The sequence below is a fragment of the Myotis brandtii genome, unplaced genomic scaffold (assembly GCF_000412655.1).
Source record: "Myotis brandtii unplaced genomic scaffold, ASM41265v1 scaffold8, whole genome shotgun sequence".
NCBI lineage: Eukaryota > Metazoa > Chordata > Mammalia > Chiroptera > Vespertilionidae > Myotis > Myotis brandtii.
The window spans coordinates 6,526,714-6,537,011 of NW_005371219.1; the positions used below are offsets into that span (position 1 = coordinate 6,526,714).

General features: G+C 39.2%; 1 protein-coding gene and 1 pseudogene across 1 annotated transcript in view; one reads left to right on the forward strand and one right to left on the reverse strand.

Moving 5' to 3' along the window:
* The window catches only part of AMD1 (adenosylmethionine decarboxylase 1), a 24,546-nt gene that overhangs the window by 13,363 nt on the left and 885 nt on the right, over positions 1-10,298 (reverse strand).
* On the forward strand, positions 6,226-6,573 carry LOC102246617 (annotated as a pseudogene).

The following is a 10,298-nucleotide window of genomic DNA, read 5'->3' on the forward strand; positions in this document are numbered from 1 at the left end:
TGCTGGGGGGCCGACGGCGGCGGCAGCCTCACGTCCTGGTGGCACAAGTCCCTGCCTCCACCCCCCAGCTTCTGTGTGCATGCACCTTTGACTGGTCGTGACTCGGACACTGTTAGGACCCATTAGCATATTCCCCCTTTATTATATAGGATGAGTTCAATAAATCATAAATTGACAACAAAGCAGAAGAAAGAAGACAATTTTGGAATGTATTTCATAGTGTTGATTTAGTGATTGGAAAATATTGTAAAAGACATTCAAAATATTACACAATTGCAAGGTGCTATAAAACAATAAAAATTCATAGATAAGGGAACATATTCTAATTTGAATTACATTTTATTTACATAAGTGCAGCCACCTCACCTCACTGGTTTTCAACTGAGGATGACTGTCACCCAGAAAACATTTGTTAGTATTTAGAGACATTTTTGGTTGTCACATTGGTGGGGGTTCGTCATTGCAGACATGTAGCTGGTAGAGACCAGGGATGCTGCTACACCATAGGTCAGTCGTTCTCAACCTTCTGGCCCTTTAAATACAGTTCCTCATGTTGTGACCCAACCATAAAATTATTTTCGTTGCTACTTCATAACTGTAATGTTGCTACTGTTATGAATCGTAATGTAAATATCTGATATGCAGGATGGTCTTAGGCGACCCCTGTGAAAGGGTCGTTCGACCGCCAAAAGGGTCGCGACCCATAGGTTGAGAACCGCTGCCATAGGTAAATAGGACACAAGTTATCTAGCCCAAAATGTTAAAAGTGCCAAGGTTGAGAAACCTAACTTCAAAGTAAAGTACTAAAAAATACTATCAGATCATGATAAATGATCCCAAAGTAGTGTGCTCCTTTACTAATGGCAGTATATGGACTGAATGATCCGTTACCATTCCTGAAAAGCGAAACATTAACGACATAGTCAAATCCATGTGTTCCTCTCACATTGATGTTTCTCTCTGTCTTTCCTTTCTCTTCCACTCTCCCTAAAAACAACAACAAATCAATGGAAAAATATCCTCGGGTGAGGATTAACCAAAAGAAAAAAAAAAGTTCTTTCTGATTTTAGGAGACACAAACAAGGATAAAAAACATAAATCAGCTTCCTCTTGCATGCCCCCTACTGGCAATCAAGCCCACAACCTGGGCAGGTACCCTGACTGGGAATGGAACTGGTAACCTCTTGGTGCATGGGATGATGCTCAAGCAACTAAACCACACTGGCCAGGCCTGACTACATTTTTTTAATGTAAAAAGTAAACACCTCAGGTCAAATGATCTTTAACAAAAATACCAAGACTACACAACTGGGAAAGGACAGCCTCTTTATTAAATGTTAGGAAAATTGCGTCTCCACACCAAAGAGTGAAGTTGAAGCCCCACATCACACCATATGCAAAAATAAACTCAACATGGGTTAAAGATTTACGGGAAAAGTCTGACACTGGATTTGGCAATGTTTTCTTGGATGAAACACAAAAAAGCACAGGCAACAAAAGCAAAAATAGACAAACAGGACTATATCAAACTTAGTAACTTCTGTGCATCATAGGAAAGCACTCGACAAGAATGAAAAGAAAACCTGCAGAATGTGTGAGAAAATATTTGCAAATCATATATCTAACAAGAAGTCAACATCCAAAATCTATAAGAAACTCTAACACCAAATGCAAAAAAGGGCCAACAAGCATATGAAAAGATGCTCTACACCACAAATCATAAAAGAAATGCTCATCAAAACCACCTCACACCCATTAGGATGTAAAAAGGGCGGGGGGGAGGGGGTGCGGATAACAAAGGGTGGTAAGGAAGTGGAGAAATTGTAACAATATATAGAGTGTACCTTAGGTGAAAATTACCACATGCTCTAGCAATCCCACTTCTGGGTATATATCCAAAAGGATTCAAAACAAGATCTGGAAGAGGTATTTGTACATCCATGTTCATTGTAACTCACAAATGTCAAAAGGTAGGAAGCAACCCAAATGTCCATCAAGAGATTAATGGATAATGAAAATGTGGTATATACATGTAATGGATAATTCACACTTAAAGGAAATTTTTTATCACATGCTACATGAATGACATTATGCTAAATGAAATAATCCAGTTACAAAAGGACAAATACTATGTGATCCCACTAATGAGGTTCCAAAACAGTCATATGAAGTATCTATAGTAGTGAAAATCATAGAGAAAGTAGATAGGTGGTTTGTCAAGGACTGGGGAGAAAGGAGGGAAAATAATATCCTATCTAATAATAGACAAACATGGTAATTCACCATACCTTCGCTACACCTCCCATCGGCTAATCAGCGTGATATGCAAATTAACCGCCAGCAAAGATGGCGGCTAATTTGCATACTGCAGGAAGAGCAGGACAGCGCCATCCCAGCTGCCCTGCCACCATCCGGGCCGGCCTGCTATCTGCGATCCTGGGCCGGGGGGTGGGGGGGTGGGGGTGATGGATCCCGTGTGCGACCAGACCCAGGCCCCAACCCCCGGCGCCGCCAACCTCCTGATTGGCCCTGCCCTGTGCGCGACCCGGGGAGGCAGGGCAGGCATCTAGGGATCGGGCCTGCCATCTGCCACCGGGGAGCAGGCCTAAGCCAGCAGGTGGTTATCTCCCAAGGGGTCCCAGACTGTGAGAGGGCACAGGTGGGGCTGAGGGACAACCCCCCACCCCCCCCGCCAGTGCACAAATTTTTGTGCACCGGGCCTCTAGTTTTATACATGTAGTTTCACAAGATGAAAAAGGTTCTAGAGACCTGTTGCGCAACAATCCTATAGAAATAAGAGAGTAATATGCTAATGAGCTGTTACGTTAGATGTAATGACCAAGCGCATCACGACCAGATCATGGATCAGCAGGAGGATGTGCCAGCGAAGTATAAGTGGGCTGCGGAGAGCTACAGGAGGGGGCAGGGCAGCAAGCAAGCGGGAGGCGGGGCAGTGGGCCGAGAGCTACAGGAGGGCGGCAGCTACCTACTAGGGCACGGATCTGTGCGCAGGGCTACTAGTAAGAATATACTTAACAATCCTGAACTGTATACTCAAAAGTGGTTAAAATGATAAATTTCATGTTAGGTTTTTTAAAACTTTAATTAAAAATGTAAATGACTGAGGGAACAATGCTGCTGGAGGGTTTTCACCCTTATCACCTAAGGAATTAGAATTGAGTTTGATCCTACTATGAGATCCAATAGGTCAGACACTACAGATGGTGCCTGAAAATTTGCATTTACAAGGCCTCCATGTGATTAGATTCCACTAATGGATTACTTTCTTAAAGCTGGTTTCAGAGTTTTCAATTTACTCAAAAAGCCTATTTGAAGCTGCCCTCAACTGTGCTTGCTAATAGCATGACTTTCCTTACATTCAGGCCTCTACACCTTACCAAGGTAGCAGTCTTTGGGTCATATCCTAAAACATAAGATTATTCATCAAAGCCTAGGCCAGTGATGGCGAACCTTTTGAGCTCGGCGTGTCAGCATTTTGAAAAACCCTAACTTAACTCTGGTGCCGTGTCACATATAGAAATTTTTTGATATTTGCAACCACACTAAAACAAAGATTTATATTTTTGATATTTATTTTATATATTTAAATGCCATTTAACAAAGAAAAATCAACCAAAAAAATGAGTTCACGTGTCACCGCTGACACACGTATCTCATAGGTTCGCCATCACTGGCCTAGGCTGACCAAAACAAATTCTGAGCATGCCTTCTTAGGGCAGTTAATTCAAGATACCTGGAGAAATAAATATTCTCTTTTTGTTCAAATAAATCAACCCAATAATCACAGTATTCTCCATCTCAAATCTCTACCCCAAATTTAAATCACTTTCAGTATAATTATTGTTTACAGTACTTGAAATGTGCACTTCTGAAAGAAAGGTGGTTTAGAGACAGCAGTTCAAACTTTTTGAAACTGTTAGAAATGTAACAAGTTTATTTCAACAGGAAACTTTTCTACTCCAAAGCATTTAAACTGAAAGGTTTTTTAGCAATGGGCTGTAAATTCCTTCAATGTAAATTATCAATACTGCAATACTGTGCAATGATGTAGTCAAGTAAGGCATGAGTTCTGGGAAAGGTAATGCTGAGGTGTGATTTACTATCTTTGCAACTGCCCCTAACACTTTACTTGCAAGTTATATTTTAGCTTATAAAAATAAAATACCTGGAAGTTTCTCACAATTAATGAAATCTTTATGTATTCTCTTTACTTTCACTAGAATTTCCCACCTCCTACTAAGAATAAGTCAGATTTGTGATAAATCAAAAGCAAAAAGCCTACTTTATTGTCCTTAAAGATCAAATTAAACTATCTTTTCTTTTTACCAAAATTTCTTATTTTCTGACAGACTTCCTCCCCATTACTTCCATCCATCCCAAAGCTGCCATTAAAATAAGACTTTTATTTGGTCCAAATTAGTGCAGGAACTTAAGACATTTTGACACATACTTTTGAAATCTGAAAAATTAGTAGACAAAACTGCAGGTTAAGATATTACTCCTTCTTTTTACATTTCAACTTTAAATACTGTGTGAAATAAGTCAGTTTTAGAACACATCATCCTTTCCTTTATTTACTTGGATATGCCAGGACTACTGCTTTCCACCAACAGATGATTAACCAGTATTCTTTAACCCAGCCCATACCAGACAAAATTTTCTATTAAAAATGACCCTCCCCTCAATTACATGTGTCCCTTTTATCTCCCTTGAGAAACTAGTAAAAGATTACCAGTATTACAAAATTGCTTGGAAAGATAAGCCTATTTTACATTAAGTGTGTTCTATTCCCTCATGCCACATAAAAAAAAAAAAATCAACTCCAGATGGACTGCAGATATAAATATGAAAGGTAAAACAATGTTGAGGGATGAGCAAAGATATCTCAAATAGTTGTGGACAAGCTCCCGGGAGGCTTGCATGGCGGCCTTACAAACTCAAAGACCGAAAGTTACCACCTAAGATGGTCTGAAATGAAAACTTCCTAACTAAAAGCGAATCTAATGATCAAAATAAACAGGAACAGAAGAGAAACAGAGGCATGGATACAAGCCAAAGACTGACAGCTGTTTGAGGGGAGGAGAAACTGCAAGAAAGAAGATGAAGAGATTAGCCAAAGAACATATAATGCATAATCCACAGACAACTGTGTGGGGATGGCCAGAGGGAAGGGTGGGATGGGGACATCTGTAATAGTGTCAAGTAAAAAAAATAAATGGATAGAGGTAAAAAATAAAAGTGAGTCATGGCAGGTAGTCCTGTACTAGGCAGGAATATTCATTGACAAAGGTCAACCTTTATCCTAACTGAGCCTATTGTCTTTTTTGCAACACATCTTTGTCAGAGTCATTTTTTTTCCAGACCCCTAAGGGCACAATCACTGTACCAGAGCAAACCAAAGAACCCTCACTGTTTTCACGTCAATTGTTCAGTTAGGTATCCTATACCCACCAATGTAAAAGAAGTGTCTATTGTTGTGATGACCCCCAACTATAAAATTATTTTCATTGCTACTTTATAACTGTAATTTTGCTACTGTTATGAATCGTAATGTAAATATCTGATATGCAGGATGTGTTTTCATTGTTTGCGACCCACAGGTTGAGAACCGCTGGATCCAGTTCCAGAGATTTCCAAGCTTTGCATTCTCCCACCTCACTAATCACCAAGAAATTTCATGTAACCCCTCTAAGTCTTTTCCCTTGTATTCTGATGTATAAAATATGTGGTAAAACTGACATTTCCCAAAGCACTTTCTCAGTCCGTTGCTTCCCAGCAAATTTTCTCAGCTTGGTTCAAATAAACTCAAAGATTCTCTACAGGTTTGGATGTCTCTTATGTCAACATAGTACATAAAAACTGCTAACCATTAAAGGGGAAATATTAATAAATTGAACTATATTAAACTTATGTGTTTCTACTTTCAAAGATATCATTAATAAGGAAACCCATAGAGGATATATTTGTGATATTGGACAGAGATTTCATCCATAGCATATTAAGAACTATAAATAAAGTCACCCCAGAAAAAAATAGACTTGAACAAACATTTCACAAAAGATATCCAAATGACAAATAAAGATATAAAAAAGGAAGCTCAACTCCATTAGTCTGATGGGAAATACCTACTACTACTACACACACAATAGCTAAAATTAAAAAGACAAGTGGTTAGTTTTCCCTGCTGATAGCACTCTTGCAAACATGGTGAACGTTCCTAACACCCGCTGAACTTTCTGTAAGAAGTGTGGCAAGCATCAACCCCACAAAGTAACACAGTACAAAAAGGGCAAGGATTCTCTATGCGCAGGGAAAGCGGCATTATGACAGGAAGCAGAGTGGTTATGGTGGGCAGACTAAGCCGATTTTCAAAAAAAAAAAAGGCTAAAACTACAAAGAAGATTGTGCTGAGGCTTGAATGCATTGAGCCTAACTGCAGATCTAAGAGAATGCTGGCTATTAAGAGATGCAAGCATTTTGAACTGGGAAGAGATAAGAGAAAGGGTCAAGTGATCCAGTTCTAAGCTTCATATTTTGTTTTATTATAACAAAATCTTGATATGTTCAAATAAATAAATAAAAAGACAAGTGTTACATGAAGATATGGAGCTACTGGAACCCTCAAGCTAGATATATGCACTCTCTGACCTAACAGTTACACTCCTAGAGGTATGTTTATCTAACAGAAATACATAATGTTCACTAAAAGACACATGCAATAGTGTTCATAGCAACCTATTTGTATTAGCAAACTAGAAACTATTCAAACGCCCATGAACAGTAGAATGGATAAATTGTGGTATATCAACACAAAACAACTACAAGCACAACAATGAGAATGAACTACAAAACCTCAAACATAATATTGACTGTAGGAGGCCTTACATGATGCAAACTAAATGATTCCATATCTATGGTATGTTAGAAGTTAGGACAGTGATCACCCTAGGGATAGAGGGGGCAGGAAAATAATTGTTAGAGGTGCAAGTAGGACTTCTGGCTAGTTATATTCCTTAAACTTCAGTGACATGAGTGTGATCAGTTAGTGAAAACTAGGTTTGCATTATGATTTTTATAACTTTTTATGTTTCAACAAAAAGTTTAAAAAGTCTGTATTCAAAAGATAAGCTATTTTACTAGCAGCCAGATTTTTCATATTATACTTCTTTCTTTGGTCAGTGACCACCTCCTCAAACTCTGTTGGAATATTGCCTTCAAAATTACCTTATGGTTTTCTCTCTTGGTTCAAATCTTTAGAATTATTTTCATGTCACAATTCTTCCAGCTCCACACCACTTCCAATTAAATATTTTTGTCCTTATACTTCACAAAAGCAGCTTTTCCCCAAAATCATTTCAGCAGTTTTCCAAATTCATATTCATCTTTGTTATTGTACAAAGAGTTTGGGGATTTATAATGCTCTAAGTTGATTTCACACAGATGCAAACTGCTAAGTTTACATACTTGGGGGGAGGGCAGAGAGAGCGCAACAGCAACCAAAATTATTCTTTGGTTTGTAGCAGTAAATACAACATATATGCTAATAACAACTAAATTAATGTTCCTATTAGCGAGGCAATTCAATCATATGCATGGTGAGAATCACTGAAAAGATTAAGCTACTATGCAAAAATCAGATTGTTTTTTGGAGGCATGCATGTATTTATTTTAAAATAAATTCTATTCATTTTTACATTTACCTACAAGATTTCTGACATACACACCTATTTGTAAAACTATCAATCACAAGATAGTGACCACTTCTACCACTCCCCAAAGGTCCCTCAGGCCTCTTTATAATCCACCCTTCTCTTTACTCCCAGACCTCAGGCAACCACTGGTGTGATTAGTATGCACTTTCTAGAATTTTACATAAATTGAATCTTTAAGAAACTACCAAACCATTTCCCAAAATGGTCTGTTCACGTTCCACCCTCACCAGCAATGCATTAGAGTTCTGGTTCCTTCGCAGCCTGTCAGGGTTTGGATATCAAAATTATGCTAATCCCAACATGAGCTAGGAAATGTATCTCCTTCTCTATTCACAAGAATGTGTGTAAAAGGCTGGAATTATGTCTTCCTTGAATGTTGGAGAGAATACTCCAGTGAAACCATCTGGGCCCAGAATTTTCTTTATGGGACGATTGATTAATGACTAATTCAATGTATGAAATGGTTATAGGACTACTTACATTTATATTTCTTCTTACACCAATGTTTGGAAAGGTATTTTTTTTTCTAAGAATTTTCTATAACACGTTTAATGTTGTAGCATATGTAGTAATCCTGTTAGGACATTTGTGCCTGCTCACTCTCAATGTCCTTAGGTTTTACATTTGATATACAGTGTAAAAAGTAGATTTACTTTTTAATTTTAATCTACAAATCTATTAAAATCTTTTAATTATAACCTTCCATCTACATTTTAATGGAATTACTGAGAGTAAGGACATGAGGCAAGGACAAGCAAGGAGGACATGAGGCAAGGACAAGCAAGGATTTCTGGCTTCCAAACTTTTTATCATTCAATAAAAACAAAACTACTAAAGATTGCTTCATGATATTAATCCTTCTACAGAATAATAAATCTAAAGCTTCCCAGTGACACTATCTCCTCTATTTGAATAAAAACTACATCAAATTATTAGGGCACCCTTTAATGTGTAGCCTTTTAAAATTACAATCTGATATACTTAATTCTCCATCCTTGGTTGATGGGGGTGGAAGGGAGATATTGATTTTGTTCTAAAGATAAATATAAAACACTTGTAACATTTGTACAGTGGTTACTTACTATGTGTCACTGTTTTTAAGCACCAAATATACACTAACCCACTTAATCCTCACAACTACCCCGTGAAGTAGGTACCATTATTATCTCCATTTAGAGATGAAAATACACCACACAGCTAGTCATTAAGTGTTTGATTAAAATCTAGACATTCCAGAGGCCAGGCATCATTTCATTATGCATATTCTTCTAGATGACGATTATCCTTCCACCCTCTTGCCAGGTCATCACTCTAAGTGATTTATCTACTAGCATCAAATATTTTTCCAGGTACTTTTAAAATCTCCTAGTAACATAACCTACCCAGTGCATTCTTGCTTGACTGACAGTTCACGGAAAAACTTTCCCAGAAAGGCTACCAATGGACTTCTCAGTTAAACCGATAAAGATTTTTTTCGTTCTTAGTTACTCCATCTACAACAGCTGAAACACCCTAGAGAAAACTCTCAAAATAGTGATTTAATGAATGTTAAATATGTACAAGACGTGCACTAAATTATGAACTATACAAAACAGGATATTCTGTCCTTGAAGATTAAACTTTTGCCATTTTATGAGCCATATTCAAGTAGTAAGATAATTGCTACTGATAAAGGCACAAAGGAGAAGTGGTTCTCAAGTATTTAAAGAAAGCAAGCTGCCCTTTCTCTCCCTCCTGGACTCAGGGAACTCTTAACTACAAAAAAACCAACCAACCAAACGAACTAACAAAAAACCCCCAAAACAACCCAAGCTTAAATTCGGGCATTTCTACCCAAGAACTTGGATAAAGGGTAAAATCCTCGTCCCTTTATTAAGAACGTGTCCTTACAAATAAAACTATAAAACATTTAATGAGTCAGGGCAAAACAAGGCTATTCATTTTAAGTAAGATTTTCTAAATCGTTTTTCCAAAGTTTATCACCAACACCAGGGAGTTTTCCTTCCCATCGGTGAAATGGAGGCAATACTAAGCCTCCCCATATATTTTTAAGAAAAGTAACTGCTTGCTACAACACACATATAAAGTGCTTAGAACTGAGCCTGGCGCACGGCAAACACCGTCAGGGTCGCACAAAGCTGGAAAAAACGAGACCCGTAACATGAGCTATCACGACGCTGTTCTACAGGAGGACCCTTCCAGACCTGACGCCGTCAGGTCCCGGCAGCACGTGTCCTCCCGGAGTCCCCTCTCCAGCGGCTTTTTGTCAGCGACAGCGGAGCGCGCAGCCCACATTCCTGAGACGCCCATTGGCCCACGCCCCGGCCGGGCTCTCGGCGGGGCCCGGGCGCTCATTGGCCGTCCCCGGCTCCCCGCGCCACCAGCCCAGCTCTCTCGCGGGACTGCCGGGGTGGGAGCTGGGGCCCCAGAGGCCTTTGCTGGCTTCTGCATTCAAGGTATTCAGTCCCGGGCCCGGCGGGCCTCTAGCTCGTCAACACGGCAAACCCTATTCTGCCCCCACCGCGGCAGGACCCCGGCGGCTCGGGAACAGGTTACACACATCAA